This window comes from Macaca mulatta, chromosome 11, assembly GCF_049350105.2.
Source record: "Macaca mulatta isolate MMU2019108-1 chromosome 11, T2T-MMU8v2.0, whole genome shotgun sequence".
Lineage (NCBI taxonomy): Eukaryota > Metazoa > Chordata > Mammalia > Primates > Cercopithecidae > Macaca > Macaca mulatta.
In genome coordinates, this window is record NC_133416.1 from 48,378,599 (window position 1) to 48,402,763 (window position 24,165).

Consider the following 24,165-nt stretch of genomic DNA (forward strand, 5'->3'; position numbering starts at 1 on the left):
AGATTTCCCCCTGACGTGATTCATTTCACAGTGGGCTAATTACAAAGTGGATTTGCTACACATGAAACAGCCTCCTCAGTTGCAATGTTAATGCACATTTTCATGGTAATGTGATCAGAGGCTCATTAGCCAGTTTCCAAAATGATCCTCTGCATTAATTAAATATAAAAATGACTGCTTTATCACCATAGAGAGGAAAAAGAAAATTAACATTGTTAATTACACCAGGGGCAATACCTTTTGCTTCATTTTTTAGTACAAACTTGCAAGGATAGGCTAAAATAATATTCATTTCCTAGATGAGCTCTCATCCACTTTGACTCATGAAAACAGTCTCTAGGTGGAACACTTTCCTTTAGTTTGGTTGTTAGAGTTTGAGTTCTAGTATTGTTTCTCTTTGGGTGGTGGAGGAGCAGAGGAGTGGATTCATCAATCTTTTTTTTTCTCTCTCTCTGAATTACTAAATTTGTATAAAAGGATAATATGGAAAGAGTGGTAGGTGGCATCCTCCCTGATTATGCCTAGGTTAAGCTGTTTATATTCTACTAAGAAATCCAGCAGGATTACTGCAGCCAGAAAGGACCACTGTATTTGCTAAGAAGCAGGAGCCTTTGTTATAGATTTTTAAAATGCTTCTCTGTGAGTTTTGCCTTCAAGTGCTTCCTAAATCTTGAGAAAATAGATAAGCCACGCTCTTTATTGCCTCTACCTGTACTCCTCCATATATTTATTTTATTTTCTCTACTCCTGAGTTGCAATACTTATGATCTTTAATAAAGGGGGTGAAAAATGAAGTATTAGCTTCCTTTAACTGGCTTTTATTAGATAAGCTAAAGCCCCAGCTTAAAGGTCTTGCATGTGTTTTCCAAGGGGAGCCCTCCTGCAATTTGTCCCCAGCTTTGCCTTCTATTTTATTGAGTTAATGGAATAGATAAGATATCAAAGGAAACCAGTGATAGGCTCATATAATACGCTGGAGCACCGTGTGGTGCTACAAACTAGTTTCTATTTTTATTTGGAGGAAAGGCAGCTCAGAGCATACATGAAAGTGAACATGTTCTTAACCAGGTGTTCAGGAGGGCACATAGCTTCCCCCATAAGAGAGGATACTATTTACAAAAGTGACTTGCGATTGGAAGCCTATTTCTAGCTGTGTATTAAAATAAACTTGCTGGCACATACACTAACACCTGATTACCCAAATCATATTTATTTAAAGTATTGTAATTCTCAGATCATTTGCCTTTTTGTTTCTTTTGTTACTATTCCTCATGAGCTAAGGCAAAATAAAGTTTACCAGGAGATGTGAAAATTTAAGATTAGCATCGATTATGACACATATGATCAACAGCAACAATATTTATTTCTTTATAATAGAATAATTATGATATTGAACTTTTCCACGTTTTCTTTCTAGATTTAGTGACCTGATAATACAGGACACATAGAATGCAGTTTCTGGTTTATAACTGCAGTAAACAAACCTAATGTGCTCGCTGAGGAGTCTAGTAAAACAATCAGAATGGTGCGCTTGGGTGTGAAATGAGGTCAAGTTTATATTTTGTTGATATTTTTGCTCCTCTGGAGGAGCTAAGACTTTCAATTGGCACAAGAGATGGAATGTCACCTCAAGAAAATTATTTTCAACTAGAGTTGGGCCAATCAGGCTCCAGTATGCACACAGATGCAAGAATCTGGGGTTTCGGTGGATCCAGTAACCTTCACACCATGCAGTTTTCATGCGTCTTTACACACCTATTAACTTTTGTTTGTGCCAGGGACACAGTTTTTATCTGCAGTGATTTATTTTATTCAAAGTAAGTTATTTATTAACCTCTTATGAATTAATAAATGGGTAGTGGGAACAATGTCCTTCTGTTGACACAAACTGAACTGCCTGTTTCTTATTAATTTGATTAAATACCCTTCTGGACCAAGAGAGCTACAATAGCTTGTTAGGTATTTCTGGCCTAATAACAGATTTATTTCGGAGGAAGATTATATAATAATACTTAAATCTAATGACGTTAAAGCTTTTTTTTCACACATGAATCCAATGTAACTTTTTGATTACGTGATGGTGATTATTGATGGGATATTCATTGGTGTTCAGTAATGTGTTAAAATTGGGAGCAAATATTTAGAAGACCATACTGTTAACAAAAAGCTGTTTATAGGATTTCATTTAAATCTTATATTGTGATATGCAAGATTCTGTTCTTATTCACTTCCCACATCAGGGTAAAGAAAGTAATTTGCCTTCAATCTCAGGAAAACCAGAAGTAGAATAGCAGTAGTTCTTAGGCAATGTCACTGCTGTGACTGCTGTTCTCTTCTAAGTGGATGCAGTAGCACAACAGAGAGTTCATTTATTAATCTGAATGGTTTGGCACAGCTAAGAGGTCTCCCCACCACCTGCATCTGTGAATTAGTAACGGAAACTGAAACAGAACCTGCGTTGAAAGTAACAGTATTGAAAGCAGCTGACAGCGAGGACTTAGAATATTCTAGACACTGTGCTAAGCACTTTTCCCTAAGCATCATCTTATTTAATCCTCACAATATACCAAGAAAGAGTTACAGGATCCCTTTCCATAGGTTTTAAATATGCTAAAGTCTCCTCTATTCTAGAACGTTTCTTGGATCTCATATAATCTCCCTTCTCTGGGTGCTGTCCTAGATCTTTCAGATATTTATTTTATCTCGTACTATGTAACCCCTACTCATAGTCCCTTAACTTTCTCCCCCAAATTTTATCCTTTTCCCACGTTCCTTAGTGCCAGTGAAGGTCTCACCCTCCCTTTTGCTTTCAACAAAACTCAAAACCACTGAATGAAAAGGGCCACTTCTGCCTTCTCCACCCACACAGTGGCTTCCCTGGCTCTTTTATTTGTGCACATTCCCAGCATCAATTCCTGCCTTCCCACAATCACAACTCCTTTTATTAACTCTCTCTGATACCATGATAAGAATTTTCCCTCTTAGATTTTGTCATTGTGTCAGTCCACCCTGATGGCTGCTGCTGGAATAATTTTCTAGAAAATGTTTAATGGCTCCCAATTACTATAAAATGAAGTAAACATTTCTTATTCCAGTTTTCAGGGCCCTCTTGAGCTGCTTCTAAGTTTCTTTCCAATTGTCTCTCTTCCTATTCTTCCTCTAATGCAATTTGTCATTGCTCCAGACTCTATTTTTTGCTATTTTCTTAAGGTCAGCCTCCCAATTTGGACCCTTGTAACTTAGTTCCATTTCTTCAGCCTCTGTGGAAGACACCTTATATTCACCTCTGCCACTATTTTCTTATATCACTGGTTATTTGAATGTCTCCTTGTGCAGAGAGATTGCTGCAATTACTGTTCTTTTTTTAAAAAATTAATCTCTCCCACCTTGGGACTCCTTTTCATGTTTGCCTGCCTGGTATTATAGTCAATTATGTCTGAGTGAATTATAAGCATCTGGAGGGCAGGCCAGGTGCTTGTTTGTCCTTTCACCTTCATTCTCACATCAGACACTCATTAGGACTCACCAAGATCCCCTGCTCATCTGCAGCCTCTTTAGAATTAAACTGCTCCATCCACAGCTGCTGGCTAAGGACCATATCACTCTGCCTTCCTCTCCACTCTATACCTAACAGCTGATTAAATCAGGGACCAGCACCTTGTGCATAAAGTTGAGGGTTCAGTTAGGTTTTTTCAGTCTCAGAAATTTATATTGGGAAGTAGGGCACTAGTAATGGGGCAAAGATAGAAAGGAATGTTGGTGGGGGAGTTTGGGGGTTTGTGTTCCACCGTATCTATGAGGATCTGACCTACCAAGAGAATCAGAGACAGCTAAAAAATGAAGCAGGTGGGTCATGAGAAAGGCTAAATAAATAGCAAGTCCTCAGAATGGCTTTTTTCCCCCAGTTCCAATACCTTCCTATGATAAACCTCCATTTTATTTGCTAGAATGAGGTGTCTGTTCCTTAATATCAGAATAACAAGTGAAGACGCACCATAAAAATGGCTTGCTTTTGTCAACCACCCAGCAGGTATCTTAAACTCTGGACATGTGGTTCAGCTCAAAAACTTTGGGTAAGCTCTGATTGCTTAATATGTGCCAAGCCCTGAACTTTGCCATGTGATAGTCCTTGCCTTTGAGAAATGTACAGTCTGGTAGCATAAGAGAGGCATAAGCAGAGAATGTTCAATTTAATGTGCTAAATATTGAATCAACAGAGATATTGACAGACAGCTATGGAAATGCAAAGGTGCTGCTCAGCATGATAGGGGCTTGGCGAGTGGGGGAGAAGAAGGGAGAAGAAACTAAAATGATGAAAGCGTTTTTAAAAAGCCCATGGAGGTGGCAAACAAGCAGTAGATGTCAATGGATTGGGGATTGGAAACTATAAGCAATAGATGTTGCTAAATGCTAAAGTAGGAGTCAGACTCCCTGGCTGTGGCCTGAGAGTGCTCAAGACAGACCCCAAAGAATTTCCCATGTTCCGATTTTCTGTTCATTTTTTTAGGAGAAAGATAACTGTGATAAGAGTTCAATTGCGGATTTGGTTATGGTGTGTGTTTGGGGACAATTAGGCTTGATTTGGGGATGGTGCACTACAGCAGGACTACGACAAGGGAAACCAACGAGGAGGCTGCTGAAAAGGCTAAGTTAGTGATCAAAAGAATATAAAAGGAGAACAAAAGTGAGGCCTACTAGGAGGTAATTTCAATAGGTATCTGTCTCTTGAGACTGAGTTGATGTTACGAAGTTTACAGAGACAAGAAATAAAAGAAAGGAAGTGTGTTCTGTAAAGGAAGAGGAGATTATTGATTTCATTTGCAGGATATCTAAGCAATGTCCAGGGACAGTGGAAGAGTGAATATTCAAAACTAAAACTTGGCATATATGTGTCTGTTGGATGAGATCACCCAGGCAGATGTGACAAGTAAGGGAGAACCAAAAAGTGAAGAGAGGTATAAGCATTGAGAAACAGGCCAATAAGAAGAAAGGAAAGGAAAAGACTGACATTATTACAGAGTGGGAAGGAAAATGAGCAGAAAGTTATGGAAGTCAAGAGGAGAGAGATTTAAAATCGGAGTGGCTAGTGTGGTCAATTGCATTAGAGTGTATAATAAGAACCAAGTGTCTTTGGATTTGAAAATATGCTATGTGCTATTCAGATGCCTCTTTAGAACAGACTTGCTCCAGCTGCTGGACATGCTGTCAGCAAAAGCCTTTAACTGTCGGCTCCACTGTAACTGTCTTAGCTGCAGAAAGTCCCTCACCCGACATCATTCCCCTTCCTGGGAGGCCCATATCCAGTGATGGATTGATGCAAGTGTATACAGGTCTGGCCATCTTCTGCCCCAAACCTGACTTGGGACACTCTGAAAGGCAATTTGAGCTCAAGAGCTCCCTGTAGCTGGTACTGGGCCTCAGAGTTCAGTCCTCCTGCCCAATCCTGGTTCCTTCCTGTCCCTTCCACAAAGGGAATACTCCTTAGTAAACATCTTGCACACTGCATTATAATCACTATAATCTCAGCATTGGCTTACTGGAGAGCCTAACTTGGTGATGATCACAGAGCATTTCAGTAGAAAAATAATCCAAAAAGTGGTGAATTCAAAGAAGAAGATTGACAGCACTTTCAAGAACTTGAGATATGACAGATTATCAAAAATGAAGTTACGCTATCATTGGATTAAAGCTTTTCTTGGCCCTTTTTGTTAAATGCAAAATTATTTAAAATTGTGAATAGGAAAAATGAAAGTTATCACTACCTTCCCTTTAAAAGTAAGATAAGTTGATTTTACATCTTGAGCTATGATGTTCAGAGTGATGATAATATAGTGATTAAAAAGTAGAAGATGTACATTTAGCTAGAATGTTCCTTTTCAAGACCTTTGAAGAAAATCTTAAATGTCAGAGTGGTTTTGATATGCAAAAGATCTTTTATAAAAATAAATATTTTAATGATTATAATTAATTTAGGCAGGTTTAATAAGTGAAGTGCCCTTCCTTTATAGAAAAATCAAAATGTCGTAATTTTATTAAAAATATATAATTTCTTTATATTTTCACTGTTTTATTTCATTAATCTAGACCTAAGAGAAAGTCAGCCATTTCTAATTGCATATCTATTTAGATGGAGTACTGTAGGAAGACATTTTCACTGTTTCCAAATTGCACACAAGGGAGGCATGTTACTAAAAACTTAGCTAGAAAATATGCTTAGATATTTGACTCTTCGACTCACCTGAATTTGTTAGTGAAGTAGGATAACCTCATTAGAAAATTATTTAATTTAAATTTTGGTTAAAAATATTTTCAGAACACATGATCTTATTTACATAATTATTTAACCTGCACATTTGTTATTCATTTCCAATCCTGGTATTAACAAGTGAACTGCATATCTTTGGCAAACAGTAGTTTCTTTACAAGTGTTATTAAGTAATTAAGAATAAAGATTAATTGATAGTGCAGAATCTTCCCACAACAGTCAATCACTGTCCAGTATGTTAATTTTATGTAAGTAGATTTTCATATATTGAATTTTCACAAGTCATTTAATAGGTATGCAATCAATCTGATTAAATGATTATGAAAGACACAAGAATTAAATCACTAGGTAGTCCATCAAAAGAGGTCCCCAGCTTGTGGTTTTATGAAGATTCTATACTCTTGACATGCTTATAATTCATGGGGAAAAAGTGAGCACATTGCCCAAAACAGGATCTGCCTCAATCATTCAATCTTTTCCAGACACTGTTTTCTCTCATTATCCATCCTAGGGCGTGCACTTTGAGAATTTTAGGTATTATTCTTAAAAAATGTCTTCTTGTGACTCATGTGAATTTAGAGTAGCACTGAGTAGCAATCATGTCTTCAGACTTAAAATTATAGATAATTCAAATGCAGCTGTGTTTTCTATACCCAAATGCAACATTTCCAAAGTCATCAGTATAACCTGTCCCAGCTCCATCTTCCTTCCAGCTGTATTCATTTCTTCTTTCTTAATTCTATCACTTTCAATGTGGAATTCTAGCCTTAAAACGTTATTATGAATAGTTTATTGTCTCCCTCAACAAAAAGCTTAAAAGGTAGCAGCCCCATATTCTCCTGTATTTCGACATATAACATCTAATTGCTAATTTGTGCCATTATGTAGCAAGCTGTAAATCTTGCTTTATGGTTGTTTAGGTCCTGTGAAGCTCTGCTTTTTTCCCTCCCTTCTGTTTTATGTAGCTTTATAGAAACATTGTAGGGCTTTATTTATTTATTTATTTATTTATTTAGGAAACTTGCTCTCATCTCAGTGCAAATTAGATTTTTTTCCTGAACTAACCTCTCACTACCAGGCCTCTTAAGGATCTGTTTCAGATATCTTTATTAACAACAAAAAGACTTTCCCAAGAGTATAGGAACAAAGAGAATTTCTAAACTACTTAGCACGGTTTAAAAAATAATAAATCTGCAGATGAAAGACCACTATTGTAATCAGTGACAGTTAATGTTTTTCTATAACTGAATCATGGTAGAATTTAGATTTTTTTTTTTTTAGGTAAAGCAAAGTTTGGGAAAGAGCATTTCTCACTGAATACCAAAAATAATTATTTTGCACATGCTTTGTGCTCAGGACTCTGCTAGATAGTAACACAGGACACAAAAGAAGCATAAGGAAAAAAAGAAGCCAATCTTCAAGGAGTGTATCATGAAGGAATTAGAAGAAAATGTGAAAAGGTATGACCTTAGTACAGTGGACATGGCAGAGAAAAGACAGTTCTCTATGAGCAAGGGGCATCTAAGAGGCTTCGTGGAACAGCCAGACAGTGGGTATTATTCCAAATGGCCTAGTTTAGGAGTCAAGGGTCTTTTTTTTTTTTTTTCTTCAGCATAATCATTGCATACCATTTAGTCAAAGGTAATGTGTTTGATGTCCAGGATTTATTGTAAAAGCCAAGTTACAGAAAGATGACTTATAGGATATATTTTGGGGAAATGAGAACAGCCAGACTAAACTAGGATACGGGACAACTATAGTTATTGAGGTTCTTGATCTCCAAACAAAAGTGAATGGACTTAGTGGACACAAGATACCCTGAGGATGCAATCAAATAGAGTCTTAAGTTAATTTTAATCATAGAATATGTATAAATATTATTTGCTTGGTACTTTAGTTAAAAGAGCTCAGCCATGCTAACTGGACCTACAATAGGTAGATTTTGCCATTTGCTCAAGTATGCTCTTTGTTTCCTTATTGAGTCATGTTTATAATGTTTGAAGTTGACTTTGTCTATGGAATTGTGAGCCTCAGTTCACAATTACTTTACATGTTAAGACAACATGTAAAGTAATAAAAATGTTTTACTAAGATGGCACATGGGAGTGTTACTGTCTTTAGTGATTGCATACTAAATACCAAGTACAGCATGGGGAGAAACACTGTGCATAGAAGAAAAAATAGAGACTTGAATCAAGCAGTCTTCTCTCGGACTGTGAGTTACTTAACTTCATTGAGTTTCTGTTTAATTGATTAGTCTCAACCTGTAAGTGTTTTGTTGAGGATTAAATGAGATAATATGTTTAAAGGGTATAACACATTACAGGCATGACATAAATGGTAATTTTTATAGTTAGGGTATCATTTCAGTCTAACAATGACCCTGTGAGATGTGTAATACTGTCCCCATTTTACAGATGAGAAAACTGAAGCACAAAGTAGTCAAGTAACAAATTCATATTGTCAGCATGCAGGACACCTGGAGTTCAAACCAGGATCTGCCAAATGTTAGAGTTCATGTTCATTTTATTGTAAATAACAAATGTCCCATTTCATATTTATCCACGGACCTTATCCATAAATATTGAAAATCTGACATATAGTAGGCGCTCAATAAGTATTTCATAAAGACAAAAAATGGAAGAAAGAATAGAGGAGAGGAAGGGAAGAAAGAAGTAAGAGAATCAATAAAAGATGCTTTTAAAATTGTTTTCCCTTGAAAGGGTCTGTGGAAGATGCTCTTTTTGGCATAGGAAGAGAAGTCCTCACTACTACTTCTTTCCCCATCATTTTAGCACCTTCAGTGAAATTATCTCACCTATGAGAGCTCATCAGTATGGGAAAGTGACTTGTCACTCCCCACTTTTGAGGGCTTGAAAGCCTTTGCCCACTGTTCCATAAATCCATGTCTGCTATGAAAAGTTCCTCGCAATCTGTTTTGTTTCCTCATTCTCTCCTAACAGATAAAATGTTAACCAAAGAAAACTATAACTTTCTATTTAAGACAATGTGATTTTTCCCATCTCTTTGTCTTTCAACACAAAGTCCCTTTTGCCTACAATGCCTTTGCCACCTCCCCTCCCTCACCCCTATTCTGGTAAAAGCCCTAATACCTTATGACTCAATCCAAAGTCTGCCATATGTGGAGTTTTCACTGAGTCCAGGACAGAGTTAGTTCACTCTTCTCAATGATTCTCTTCCATCATGCTTCAAAACTTGAAGTATAGTCAGATGCTCCTGTGTGTGTATTTAGTTCTGCTGTTCCTGTGCAGTTCTACCATCCCATGCAGTGTCTGGCCCAGAGCAGGTATTTAATACAAATTGGGTCAAAGAATAGGAGTGGAGACATTGTAAAAACTGCATTCACCAAGGAAACATTTTGTGATTGTCCCCAGTATTCATTGAGTTCTGTTTGAAAATAAAATCATTAAAGAAACTATGCTATGTTTTCTTGATTTTGAAGATGCCACCTATTTTAAGACACAACTTAATTATAAGGTTCATCATCACATTTAAGAACAGTTGGGGGAGTGGGATTGACAAACATATTTTAATACGCATATTAACTGCAAGCTATATCCCAATTTCAGAAATAATAAGATATTGGGAAGAACTTCCTCTTAGAATTGAGGAAACGGTCATTGCTTTTCTCCAAAAACAAAACATTATTGGCCCTTCCTTCACTCCAGCTGGGCTCCTCTTCCTGTCCCTCTTATCCCAGACCAAGCATTTCATTACCTCAGTTTATGGAGACCCAGCATATTAGGACCTTATCTTAAGATCTCCAGTCATGACAAAAAATAATAGAATTTTTATTATTCAACTGTCAAACTGACCAACACACTAAGCTGTTCTTTCTTTCTAGAATCCTCCCATTTTTCTTCATCTGAATAAGTTGTAGTACTCCTCAAAGTGTGGTTCAGGCATTGTTTTTTCCAGTAAATCTTCCTGGAGTCCTTGGACTTGACTAGGTCCTTTCTTTTCTCTTTCCAAGGTACCCAGTGCCTATCTCTGTCATAATATGTACCAAATGCTATTGCTTTCTCAGTTTACTTGCAGATTCACTGATCTCCGAATCTCTGGAGGTCAAAAACCCTGTCTTCAATCTCTGCATCCTTAGCCTCTAACTCAGTACCTCTACAGATGTTTCTCAAGTAAAGGTACATGACAAAATACTAAATGAATCCTGTCTCCAGAGTCAGATGATGAAGGTGACACAATGACATAATAAGAAGGGATCCCTGCTCTCAAGGGGGTTACTATCCAGCAGACATGAGTAAAGGATGTGCATGCAAATAACTATGGTGCAAAGAGCAATATTAGTTCTGTGTGTGTGAGAGAGAGAGGAATAAAGTGTCATGAGATGTCATAGTGATGGTAATTGTCTGTAGCATAGTTGAAAATTAAAATAAGGCATCTAAAATAGGACATATCTGTGTACAATTAAATGAATCAATTATTGACTTGGTAATTGTCATGTGTCTCCTTTTGCTGCCTTCTATGCTGTAAAATTGAATTCACTGTTTTGTGTAAAAATAGTTTGATATATTTGTTTTTATTTTACATGGTTTTTATCCATCATTGAAATAGCCAGGTATGGCTAAATTGTCAAATTATTTATTGTATATACACTCCTCTTTAGTATAAAAAGAACATAAGATGATAATTATAAAATATACTAGAAATTGCCTAAATTTTATTTGATGATGATGCCTTTGGGTTTCATAATTATGATAGTATTAAAATGAGAATTTCTTCAACTGCAATTATCTAAATTAAAATCATATAAAACAAAGAGTAGCCTAAGAAAACCATGAGAATCTGGCCGGGTGCGGTGGCTCAAGCCTGTAATCTCAGCACTTTGGGAGGCCGAGACGGGCAGATCACGAGGTCAGGAGATCGAGACCATCCTGGCTGACACGGTGAAACCCCGTCTCTACTAAAAAAAAAAAAAAAAAAAAAAAAAAAAAGTTAGCCGTACATCCGTACATGGTGACAGGCGCCTGTAGTCCCAGCTACTCAGGAGGCTGAGGCAGGAGAATGGCGTAAACCCGGGAGGCGGAGCTTGCAGTGAGCTGAGATCCGGCCACCGCACTCCAGCCTGGGCGACAGAGAGAGACTCTGTCTCAAAAAAAAAAAAAAAAAGAAAACCATGAGAATCATTATTTAAACTTTAAGCTTTAGATAAAAACTAACCCAATTTAATAATATACTAAACATATATTGTCTAATAATTCAAAACCATATTTCTTTTACTTGTATTATTTGTTATTGCTTTTACATCTAGGGTATTGTTTGAGCCATGAAAAATAAATGTAGGTAAAGATAATCTCTCCTCATATACCCAATATCCATTAAGCTTTTCAAGAAACTAACACAGTGCCCCACATACAACTTTAGATAGACAACTCAGACAGGGTAGAAGTTACTGCTTTTAAAAATTCATTTTAACTGAGATTAATTTTCCATTCCAAACAAAATAACTTTAAACTGTGACCAAAATGCTAACCGTATTTGCCATGTGAGATTGGAATCTTATTCAGATACTGGGGAATCTGAAGAAGGAGGGAGGGAGGAAAGGTATCTTTACTGCCTTGCTTATGTTGGCCATTTTAAGAACTAGATACAAAAGTGATGTTTCTACCTGAGGATAAATCTACTCAAACTTCAAGAATTCATTGAGACCAAGTGTGGTGGCTCATGCCTGTAATTCCAGAACTTTTGGAAGGCTGAGGCGGGGGATCACTTGAGGTCAGGAGTTTGAGACCATCCTGGCCAACATAGTAAAGCCATCTCTACTAAAAGTAAAATATAGAAGAAATTAGCCGAGCATGGTGGTTCATGCCTTTAGTTTCAGCTACGTGGGAGGCTAAGGCAGGAGGATTGCTTGAGGCTGGGAGATCTAGGCTGCAGTGAGCTATAATTGTGCCATGGCACTCCTGCCTGGGTGACAGAGTAAGACCCTGTCTTAATACAAACAAACAAATCTCCTATCCAAGGAGATAGTATTATATTGAATGGAAGACTGTTACAGTCTAACTTTCTCTTTAATACAGTTAATAAAATTGAGAGAAAGTCAGACCATAACAGTCTTCCGTTCAATATAATACTATTTCCTTGGATGTGCAATTTAGATTTTTAAAAATAACTTAGAAAATATCTCCTCCTGAATTGGCATAGACCAAATGACTTAATTTAATCTTTTTCATTTCTACCTTCTGAATAAAAATGTCACCAATAAATACTAGTAACCTCAACAAAGGTGTAAATATTACCAATTTATTTATATGATATGGATATTCATCGTTGGTTATTAACAGGTATTAAGTAGAGTCTGTGACTGTACATTTTTCTTCAGGTTTATGGGCTCCATTTGGATACTAACTATTACAAAAAGTTGGTGAAAGTAAGTTAAATATACGGATCTTTTATAGTGTCCCTCCAGTCTCTTGAAAGCAAAGTAAGTAGGTCTTAAATTTCAGGAAGAAGAAATTACGGTTTCATAACTGATCAACGACAAAAATAAAACAAACAAAAAAATCAAACAAAAGAGTGACAAAAGCAGTCAGAGTGAATGGTGCATATAACTAGCCTTCTTGCAGTTTCTAAGATCGTCTCATTGATGAAATGATCTTCTCTGATGGACTGCCGTTTTCTGGCCGAGTAATGGACACCTTGTCTGTGCTGAGGAACATGATCACCAGGTCCCCTCCGGCATCCTGGAGCACAACCAGTAACAATATTATCAATGTGCTAATGACGGCTCTGGGGTGCTTTCCTCTTCTTTCTCACACCAAAGATACCTCATTCTTATCTTCTACTACGACCAGAAAATCATTTTAAACCTGGCTTCTCACTTTGAAGTTTGCTTTGGCAGCTTTGAAATATTTGACGCTTTCTGGCCAGTATTATCTGTTTCATAGATCACAGAAAATTCTGAAAGAGGGAAAAGCACTTATTAATTTGAGATGTAGAATCTTTTGTTGATATGTTTCATATGGGGTTGGTTTCATTTCTTTAATATCCTGTAATAAGTTATTGCTTTTAGAAGGTGAATAAGAGACAAAAAAAAGTGGCTAACAGGACCTCAGGGAACTATCTATGGCTCACGCCTGTAATCCCAGCACTTTGGGAGGCCAAGGCAGGCATATCATGAGGTCAGGTGATTGAGACCATTCTGGCTAACACAGTGAAACCCTGTCTCTACTAACAACAACAACAACAAAATTAGCCTGGCACAGTGGCGAGTGCCTGTAGTCCCAGCTACATGGGAAGCTGAAGCAGGAGAATGGCGTGAACCTGGGAGGGAGAGCTTGCAGTGAGCCGAGATCGCACCACTGCACTCCAGCCTGGGAGACAGACCGAGACTCCGTCCGTCTAAAAAAAAAGAAAAGAAAGAAAGAAAAATTACAGTCGTCAAAGATGGGAAACAAGGAGTGGTCATATGATGCCTAATATCACCTTCAGTGCTCCAAATAAGAAGCCATCATGCCTAGCAAATGGTACCCCCGCTCCTGAATATGTTGCTACATTTTAGTTACTGGGTTACTTAGGTATATAGAGACCCACAGAGTCAAACTCTTTACTTAAACTATTAAATGCAATACATTTACATTTTTTAAATTTAAAATTTTAAATAAGCTAAATAGAAAACACCTCGTCTGTGTAAGTCCAAATGAAGTAATAGTATGTAACTAATTGTGAACCTGAATGTCCATGGTTGTTAGTATTTCATTGAGTCCAGCATTTCAGTTATCTTAATTTGCTGCAAAGGAAAAGTGTTTTAATTATGTATACTGTCTTAGGTTAAGTGGCCCCAGAAACAGGCTCTGAGACAGAGTTTTGCTTGTGAGAATCCTGGAGAGTTGTCTCAGGAACAACACCTGGGAGGGAATGAAGGTAGTAGGGCTGGACAGAGGAAAATACAGAACTATGATGCACTCTTAACAGAGACCCCTGCTGTTCTGATGGCAGAGAGAGCTCTGAAGCTGGAATGGCCCCTCAGAGCTGTCCAGAGCCAGGCAAAAGAGCCATGCCGTTATTCCTGGAGAAGTGAGCACAGCTTTGAATAAGGCAACTCCCTTTGACTGAATTCAGCTTCCAGAGTAGGAAGAAGCTGCAGCAGCCCATGCCCACCGCCCCTGGGGGAGTGAGTCCCTTGATCCTGAAAATGGGATCTCAGTCTTCAGCATCCACTGTGTACACCAATTCATCTTGTAATATGTAGACATAATTTCTAAGCCATAATAAAATTTTCCTTCCCAAGTAATTTTAATCACTTACGAGACAAGGTCAGATTCCTTAAGGTTGCATTGTGCTTCTCCTCTTTATCCACTTTGCTGCTTGTTTAAATCATTTCTGCAATTAAGAGTGTGTCATTGGAGCATATTTTGAGAATGTGACTTTGAAAGTGTGACCTGCGGACATGTGATAAATTGTGTCTGGAGATTGATTTTGCTGAGTGCTAATACCAAATCATGTAGCAACATAGTGTCACCTACTAAATATTGCCCAGACCATATTGTTGAAGTCTGCACTGCCACGGTCACCTCATCAGGATGTTTTCTGTCCTGTGACTAGTGGCTTCAAATGTACTCATCCATCTTCTTGTCCCATTACATTTGGTGTGACTGATGTTCTGTACCCATTAAAATTGATGGGAAAGAACAAAGAGAAGAAAAATGTGCCCTTCGATTGATTATTTCTCTGAAAGCGTAAATGAAAATTCTCCAGTACCAACAAGAGATTTAGAGTGGGGGTTTTCCCTCCATTTATTAAGTGCTTTAATTAGCAGGTTTACTAAACAGAGTTTCCTGTTTATAAGGGTGCGTTATTCAGCCCACTTTACAATTTAATCTCCTTCTGAAATGTTTGATCTTTATAAGATGAATTGAATAGCTGTAACATTGTTTATAGTCAGGGGTTGTTTTGGTGAATTCTCAGTACCAGAACCAATTAAATCAGATGCCTTCGTGTCAGGTTTTTTTCCTTCTGATGAGCTATCACAATGGCTCATTTTATGCTCTATGATAGCCAGTAATTAAATTGACCATTATTGTAAGCTGAAGCCAAAACCAAAGTGATTTTGGAAGGCTCAATCTTCCTAGGTTTTTCTTGGATCTATTGAATGTTATCTTTGTGTTCAACAAATTGCAGAACAGCAAGATATCTCCGCAATATTCACAAAACATTTGTTTAATTACATTATTGAATGTGTGAGGGAGAAAATAAAGGCTGCCCACTGGCAGCTATCAGGCTTTGGTCTCAACACCTCTCCAGAGGTTCCTCCGTTTGAGTTAGAGGAAACAGTGTTGACTTGTTTCTTAGGAGACATGATAGAATCACATTTTAAAAAGATGTATTTTTTTCTTTTCTTACAAAATTCAAAATGAAATAAATGTGGCCAAATAATAAAAAAAAAAAAATGAGACTAGTTACTTTGGTCTGAACTCCCTTGGGGGAGATTGAATACCCAGGGATCTGTGGGGTAATTTGAGCGGTACAGATAGCATGGTCCCTTGAGGGAGACAGGAAAGTAAGAAACATTCTTCCGGTGTGACCCTGGTCACAAGGATGGCAGGAGCTATTCTAGGACTTTGACCATAGGACTATATCTGTGAACAGCTGTCAAGTTGGCTGTGGCCAAGCTGGTCCACATTTTCAGCAATATTAATGATCATGTGCTATACGAATACTTGACCAACTGTGGGACAAATGGAACTAAGGAGACTAGAGTCAGATCTTTTCCCTTATGTAAAAAATGGCCTGAACCAGCACTCTCCAATAGAAATATCTGTGATAATGGAAATATTCTATGTCTGTTCCATCATGTACAATAGCCACTAGCCACATAGACTGTTGAATAGTTGAAATATGGCTGGTGTAACTGAGGAACTGAACTTCTACATTTGGCCATTTTAGCTAATTTGAATTTCAGTCACCATATGTGGCTAGACTATTGTATTGGACAGTATAGGGTCTAGAAATTGTTAACGAATCATATGCAGTGCTATAGAAATGATGTCTTAAAACCTTGAAGTCTACAGTTCAATATATATTCTATCCTAGCATTTAAAAATTCTCTCTATGGATTTTTTAGGGGGTTGAATTTTGTTTAAATGTGTAGTGCTTTTTTAAGAAATGAAATGAAATATAAATTACAAAAGCAAGTATAAAATATGAATCCCATGGAATAGCCTACAAAGAGGAGGCTTAGAAACTAGAATACTAAAATAGCTCCCTTAGATAGCAGCATTTAGTAAATAATCTTGACACTAAAATATTGTGAAAAAGATAATCTTATCATTTTACATTTACACATCTTGACAGCCTGAAATCTAGGTCATTGTATTAGCAGTGGGAATAAAGAATGAATTAATTTAATTCAAATACAAAGAGTTGCACTTCCAGAACTCAAAAAAATTATCATCAACTGGGGCATTCTGAGAAAATCAGTTCCCCTTTCAACTATCACAGCAAACATAAATGATAAAATAACAATATTAATAACAGTTTAATTGGAGTAGCATCTTGTACCGAACCTTCTTTCAAACTATTCCCCAATCTTAGGATTCTGTTCCATAAATCTTGTTCATTAATCTGAGAAGTTAATGAGAAGTTCATTATCCTTATGAAATGCTGCTTCTTCAAACCCCTTACTGCATTTTGGCTCCAATAATACATCCTGCTATGTCAGTATTTCATACATATTCAGTACTCACCATAAGATGTGTGTACTTCAGTCTCACCATTCAAAACTAAACCCATCTTGGTTAGATAGAAATTTGTTCTTTCCCAGTAGGGATATTACAGGCCATTCTCTCACTGTAAATCCTAATTAGGGAACCACTGTCGACATTGTCTACTTATGTGTGTCCCTCACCCTGTCCCCTCAACCACCACATATCCAAGTTGCCAAATTCTAATGTTCTTCCTTTTCAACATTTCTTTCATCTATATTTCCTTCAGTGTTATCTCTCCTTTCCTGTACCGCCAACCTTCTGGATTTATTATGCCCACATTTTCTCTCAACTTCTGATCTGTCTCTTTGCTTCCAGTCTCTAAGCTTCAAGCCATCGTCCACCCTGCTGCCAGTACATTGTTCTTCTAGCTTCTTTGACAGATTCCCCAGTGGTTGCGGAACAAAGTCCAGTTATACCAGTTATACCTCGCTCAGAGAACACTGCATCCTGATAGCCTTCCACAGACACCTCAGTTGGAAACAATTTCCCTCCTGCTTAAATTACTTGAATATATTTCTCCCCGGGATAACTCAAAATTTATAAAGGAATGAATGGTGTTTTATTCTTTTAGAGATTGTAAACATTTTTCACTGCCCTACCTCATGTTTAAGTTCTCCAGAAATCCAGTGACCTAAATAGAGCAGGCAAGATGTTTTCCCATTTTGTAAAGGAGAAAACCAGCAGAATTAGGCAAGGGAATAACCCAAGAAGACACAGCCAGGAAGTACCTGGCTGGTCCTTTCTATATTAATAAAATTAGTGTTTCAATAAAAATGATATCCCCAGTGTCTAGAATAGTGCTTGGCATAAAACAAGTGTTAGGGAATAAATGTTGATTTAATGAATGAGTAAATGAATGAATGAAGACATAGTGCAGAGGGCCTTATAAATATCATAACTGGTGTTTGAACTGGCCTAACCACATAATGAGTGGTCACTGGGTCACGCAAGCAGGCTAAAAGGTGTGGTCACACACAGGTGCAGATAAATCTGAAGGAAAGAACGAGGAAGTTAATACAGAAATGAGGAAATTCTGCAATTGGGTGTGACAATGGAACCGAAGGTTAAAATAGGACACTGAAGAAATTTTAAAGAAAGGGCTTAGAATTATTACTTCTTGACACTAACTGAATGGAAGGGCCAATGGAGAAGACAGAACCAAACATCATGCCTAAGTTTGCAGCTGTGGTGTGTGGGCAAAAGGTGATGTCCATACCAGGAAGAGAGGATTGTTTCCTTTGAATACAGATGGGCCTTTATCTGTGCTAAATCCTTTAGCATCTAATTATACTATAGATTTTCTCATACTCCTTACTGGATCTCTGACTAATTATTCACACGTGAAAATATTGTATTTCTCAATCTTTTAATTCTTTATTGTTCCCAGGGCACCAAGCCCACTTCTCAGCAAACGGTAGACCTTCCAAGAAGTGTGGAAATTGATTAATTTTAATAGGATAAACACTATGCTGTTGAAGTATATCGTATCTTTTATGAAAGTTTAACTTAGGTACAATTTGTGTAAACAAAAATATTATTTTTCAGAAAAACAGCTGTTCTCATAAGTACTAGCTGCATTTTTCTGAAATGCATTTTGCTATCAAGTGCTTTGTAAAGTGGGATAGGAATGCAATGAACAATTCGAACTAAATTTTTCACAGAGGAAAAGTTGCTGGAATTTTAAAGACAATTTTCTTTTCGATTTTCTAGCAAATACTGAAATAAGCATTTAAATTTTTTCAAGCTTCACAACAAACTTTACAGCCATGAAGCAATGATTTATCTCTTTCTCTTCCTTTTTTTAGCTATAGTAGAATAAAATGAGAGATTATTGTGTCCATTTGAGTCATGTGGTTATATCTACATTTTCTAGGGGACCAAGATATTTTCCATCAATGCTTACTTTCCTTGTACCAATGTCAGAAACATGGCATTTGTTTTTAAATAAAGTAATTTAATTTATAAGCTTAAAATGTAGCTATTAGAAGTAATGGAAAGCATTAGTAACTTTTTGGTGATAGGAGTAGTAAATTAACCCAGGGGTTGGTAGTGACCATCCAATTAAATTCAACAAATATTTACTGAGTGTGAATGATTCTAGGTGCAAGGCATTGCAGTAGCAAAGTGGGGTTCCAGAGGTGTGTAAGACAAGACCTTTACCCTCTAGGGGCTTTATATCTTTCAGGTAAATCATTGTACAGTGAGACAAAATACAACTGATGAGAAGAGCGGGGAAAAGGGAGGGGGAATTGGACTAAGGGGACCACCAGAAAACTTCATGAAGAACATGCAATTCAGACTATTCCTTGACTGATGAGGGTGCAGCATTCTGGCCGTAAAGATGTTAAAAGCAGAGAGTCCGAATCTGGGAAATCTAGGTGTTAGTCTGAGGAGAGTGACTTTTTTTTTTTTTTTCTTTTTTTGAGACAGAGTTTCACTCTTGTCGCCCAGGCTAGAGTGCAATGGCGTGATCTCGGCTCACTGCAATCTCCGCCTCCCAGGTTCAAGTGATTCTCCTATCTCAGCCTCCTGAGTAGCTCAGATTATAGGCATGTACCACCATGCCCAGCTAATTTTGTATTTTTGGTGGAGACAGGGTTTCACCATGTTGGCCAGGCTGGTCTTGAACTCCTGACCTCAGGTGATCCGCCCGCCTTGACCTGCCAAAGTGCTGGGATTATAGGCATAAGCCATCACGCCCAGCCGAGAATGACTTTTATATGCAGTTAGAAACCTTCAAATCCTTTCAGAAAAAAAAAAAAAAAATGGCAAGATCAGATCTATGCTCAGCTATAAGGGAGGGTTACTATTAGCAAGGTAGGGCAGGAAATTTTCACACTGGTTTTTAGGAGTATAGCCACTTTTTTGCCAGATGAAATAAGGAGCTTTGCCTGGCTAAATCCTGGGAGGTGAGAAGGGTGGACTGAGCACTGGGTACCCCACAGTGGCCCTGGAGGCTCCTATAGGTGGGACTGATAAGGTTGGTAGGTAAGAGAGACTAGAGGTCAATAGAAAATCTCAATCTCTGTAGGGGCAGAGAGCTGGCTTGGAAGACATGGCTGTGAAGGAAAGCCAGGCCAGAGCAGCACAGTTTGGTGACGAATTTCCATGAGGGAGTTAGGGAGAGAAAGAAGTTACAGAAGTTTCTGATGTTTCAGATTGCTGCAACTGGGAAGAGGACATTGGCACTGAGACAGGAAACATAGAAGAAGGGCAGATCTTTTAGAGTAGATGAGGAATTAGGTTTGGGATCAGAGTTCAAAGGATTTGTAGAATAGTAGAAGAATGGGTGCCAAAATTCAGACAAATACCATAGATTTGTTAATCTGACCTTTTATACCAGCGTTTCAAAACAACTTAAGGAAGTGCTAGAAGAGAGTTTTGAGACCTGGCATGTGATCCAAGCTGATGTAACAAATTTTAAAATGTGTTTTCGTGTGGAAGGTAAAAATGTGCAGCTTAAAGAGTAGTTGAAACTCCATATGCCTCTTTTGGCCAACCCAGTAATGCAGCTTGCAGAAATATAAATGAACATTCAGAAATTGGAAGCATGCCTTTGTCTAAAATCTGGGCCGTACGTAAGCCTTCTTACCCACTGCAACCTTTCAATTAGCCATTACCAGACTTAGCCATAGCAGCATTTGCTTGTGCTTGATTCTTCATCCTGTCGGTAGCTGAATTAGATTCCATGGCTAAATAAATGCAATGTTTTTAATAGCCTTTATAAACAGACTTATATACCCCAAGATTCCGTTATTTCAAGAAGCTGTTATGAACAACAGGCTCTAAATTGTGAATGCTTATTAGACACTATAAATCATTTTGCCTTGCAATAAACATCAATTAAATGTAGTTCACATGTCACAATGCATGGAACAGATTGATTTTTGAAGACAGCATAGCCCTGCACCATGTACATTCAGGGGTATAGGGAAAAAATACCCATTAAATTAACATTAGTTTTTTAAAAAATGAAAACTTCTAGAACAATTACAGCTTTACTGTTTTGACTGAAGGAGAAAAAATGACCTTTGTTTCAGGAGCTGTGACTTGAACAATGCTATTCTGCATGAAATTGAGAAATTGCCAATGTTCCCAACCTGATAGATAGTATGTGTGGGATCTTAGTTCTGCTTCATTAAGCTCTTGTGAATGAGTGGTAAATTTTCCCTATTTATACATTTTCTGTCAGGGGATCATAAACATAGCCTGCCTACCACATGTTTTTACTGTTACCTTTTTATTTATATATTGGTTGCACCTTTAACAAGAGTTTACTCCTATATTGAATAAATATCCTAGTTAGGAAGGTTTTAGGAATAGGCAAAATTATACACTTGCTACTTTTTATAATATTGCACATTAAATGTAGAGTGATTAAAACGTCTAATTTTTCAATGAATGAAAATAAGCTTATATTTAATTTGTTCAAACTTTGTAGTGCATAATTTTTAACATGCTGGAAATGAGGCTTACTAGAGAAGCATTTCCTGAACGAAACTTTCTTTTCGTGTTCGACTTGAATAAACTGCGTCTGCAAAGAAATAAATTGTTTCCAGATGAATTCACTTGGAGTTTATTTTGAGAAAATCTTAAGAGCAGATTCCTATACCAATCTTCTTAGAGCCTTCTTAAAGGCAGGAGGATGGAGGAACAACTAGCTTAGTCTCCTTCCAATTGTGTCAATATATTTTTGAGATATTCAAATGTGTCTTAGAAGTTGTGAAATATTTTGCAAACAATATGTTACTAATAATTGTATAAAAGTACTCAGTGTTCACAAACCATGTATATGTAGATGTAAATATAGGAGGAGGAGGAGAGAGGTCCTCTAATCCCCAGTGTTACTCAATTCCGCTATACTTTCTTGAGTGGGAAAGAAAAGGGTAGAGTTATGTCTTGCTGTAAAATGCACGTATAACTCTAGGTGAATAAGCTCATGGGGGATGTGTCTGTCATGAGTAGAACACTTTTCATGTTGCTAGTCTAAGGGACAGCAAAGTGAATAGCAAAAGTTCATTGGAGTTTCAAATTGTTCCATCTGATCCCTGCATATACATGGGGTCTTTTCTACTGCTGTGGCTGTCTTCAGACACAGCTTTAGCTTTTCCTCTGCATTGAGTGATGTTCCCTAGAGTTTCCCTGTGTAAAAAGTGGGGCAGTTTCCCAGGGTCTTGGCCTTTAGAGAGACCTGAGTCATTTGACGAGTACTGCAGGGAGTCCACGTGATTCTACCAACAACACAAATGACAAGCAAAAAAGCAACAGCATAAAACAACCATTGTGCTGCATGAGTATTACTTTCCTTTTTCTTTTCTTTTTTTAAACTTTTATTTTAAATTTCAGATGTACAAGTACAGGTTTGTTACTTAGGTTAAACATATATCATGGGGGTTTGTTGTACAGATTATTTCATCACTCAGGTATTAAGCCTACTACCCATTAATTAATTTTCCTGATCCTCTCCAGTCTCGAATTTTCCACCCTGGGACCAAAAGGCCCCAGGGCGTGTTGTTCTCCTCTATGTGTCCGTGTATTCTCGTCATTACATGTGGTATTTGGTTTTCTATTCCTGTGTTAGTTTGCTAAGGATAATAGCCTCCAGTGTTGCCTTCCTGGAGAGAGTAAGAGACAAGGCTCCCAACAACCACACCTCCACGTGTTATTCCCTAGGGATAGCTTACTCCTCCAGTGTGTCTTTGATATTCATATATAGTAACCAGATTTACCCAAATACAAATATTAAAATTTTGGGATTAAGATTGATATGATGCTTCCCTTATTTCTTTATGTTTAGAAATCCCATATCACCTTTAGATCCAACTGAAATGGCATCTACTTTATGATGTCCTCTCAGAGCCCTCAATAGAATAAATGGATTCACCTCCAAAAATCCATAATACTGTCTGAACCTCTCTTATTGAACTTTCAGCAGATGCTTTGTATTTTAATTGAGTGCATGCCTGTCTTTCTCCTCTAGAACAAGACCCACTTCTCATATTTGCTTCACTCTCTCACCCAACCCCGCATGCCCCTAGAATAATGCTTGCACATAGCAGTTGTTCAGGAAAATGTGACTCATGTTCACATTTATAATTAACCTCACATTGTGCTCCCAAGGGTTAGACTTTGATAATAGCTCTGATTACATTTGGTCTGATATGACTATGCGGTACCTATCTGTTCTGCCAACTGGTAGTTCAGCTTGCTTTCTAAACTTGATTTTCAGATCTTTTCAGGATTAAACACAAGAAAATTAACTTACATTTTAAAGGGTCCTTGAGGAAAATATCCACTTCATATACAATTTTTGTATTTCATAGAGTTACTTAATATAGTGCTTTTACAAAATAGATATGCAGTGTTTGTGGAATGAAATTGTTAAGTCAGGAATACCTATAAAACTCAGATGGAGTCACTCAAGTGCTGAGCATGCATTTCTTATGTATATTTCTCATAGAAAGTTAATGTACCAGGAAGCCTTCATTAAGTTTTCATTATGCTTTAACTCTAAAAAGGTATTGACATGGTTTAAAAGTCATTGATCATTAGTCACAAGATGCTGCTAATCTCTCTACCTGAGTAAAATAAATGAAGCTATCCAGGTAAAAAATTACTCACCAGTTAGTCATTCCTTCAGAAGAGTTCCTAGACTATGTTTAAGGATATGCAGGCATATCTTTAGGAAGACCTAGGAAGTGTCTCCTGCCTGGATTCTGAAATCTTTTCTAGCCAACCTCTGAGAAAAAGGCAGAGAATATTGATTAATGTCAGATTTTGGCAAATCAAGTTTAAAAAATGTGAATTTTAGATGAGGGGGAGATTCCTTTGCTATAGAGAGAATATATTATAAAAAATTGACAAACACAATTATATATCAGCAATTCTGTGATTTTTTTTCAGAGAATGGTCTTATAAAAAATAAAGAATGGTCTTATCACAAGAATTATGATAATTCAACAGTGATATTAGCAAGAACGATTGGCCAGATGTAAAAGGATTTGGGATGTGTAAAAAGAACTGTGGTCTGTCCACAGTCAAACTCTGGGTGCATCTTGACTTCCTCAAGGATCAGAAGGAGGGATGGAATACCTGACCCCTGGGATCGCTTCTGTCCATGTAGGCACAGCCTTGCCACCCCGCTGCCAGATATGTATT

General features: G+C 37.4%; 1 protein-coding gene across 3 annotated transcripts in view; it reads left to right on the top strand.

Annotated features, from left to right (window-relative positions):
- The window catches only part of PDZRN4 (PDZ domain containing ring finger 4), a 415,257-nt gene that overhangs the window by 280,358 nt on the left and 110,734 nt on the right, over window positions 1-24,165 (top strand). The gene's annotated exons all lie outside the window — the stretch shown is intronic.